The sequence below is a fragment of the Coturnix japonica genome, chromosome 7 (genome assembly GCF_001577835.2).
Source record: "Coturnix japonica isolate 7356 chromosome 7, Coturnix japonica 2.1, whole genome shotgun sequence".
In the NCBI taxonomy this organism is placed as follows: domain Eukaryota; kingdom Metazoa; phylum Chordata; class Aves; order Galliformes; family Phasianidae; genus Coturnix; species Coturnix japonica.
The window spans coordinates 17,778,975-17,779,604 of record NC_029522.1 but is presented as its reverse complement, the minus strand read 5'-3'; the positions used below and the strand labels follow the sequence as shown (position 1 = coordinate 17,779,604).

Here is a 630-nt window from a genome sequence, read left to right as displayed (position 1 = left end):
GTGTGTCACTAAATTCCTTTATGTAGAAAAAATGGCGCCCACTGATGTTCACTGAATCTTGCTGGATGTTTATGGAAACTGAACAGTGGATGTGAGGTGGTAGATGGTCCAGTTCAGCTGCAGTGACAGCAACATCAAAGCCAAGCCACATTCTGAATAGCAGATTAAGCGCGGCATGAATACATTTGTTCATTGCTGGCTAAAATGTATAGCTAATGGTGGTGACAGTGTTGAAGAATAGTGTTCTGTAGCTGAGAATTTGCTCTACCATGTAGTGTTATTGTGCTTCTTGCTTTTCATCAAAATAAATTACTTTTGGATTAACCTATGTAGTTAAAATGCAACAAAGATAAAAATTTTCAGTATTTTACTGATGAGTATAAACCTTACAAAAGGCAGAAAAGGAAGCAAGACCAAAAAAACCCAATAAATCAAGCAACCAAGAGAACATCACCAAAACCCTGCAACAAAACAGCAACTCAAAGAACAATTCGTCCAAATAAGCTTTGCAGAAAAGTTAAGATCTGCTCTCAGAGACAATCTGTTTTGTAGACTATTTTTAATAAATAGCTACAAAAGTATTTTAAAGTTAAAAAAAACATAGAGATTTTTTTAGTGCTTTTCAGCTCT

General features: G+C 35.2%; 1 long non-coding RNA gene across 1 annotated transcript in view; it reads left to right on the top strand.

Annotated features, from left to right (window-relative positions):
* LOC107316753 overlaps positions 1–630 on the top strand; it is a 62,094-nt gene that overhangs the window by 45,871 nt on the left and 15,593 nt on the right. The gene's annotated exons all lie outside the window — the stretch shown is intronic.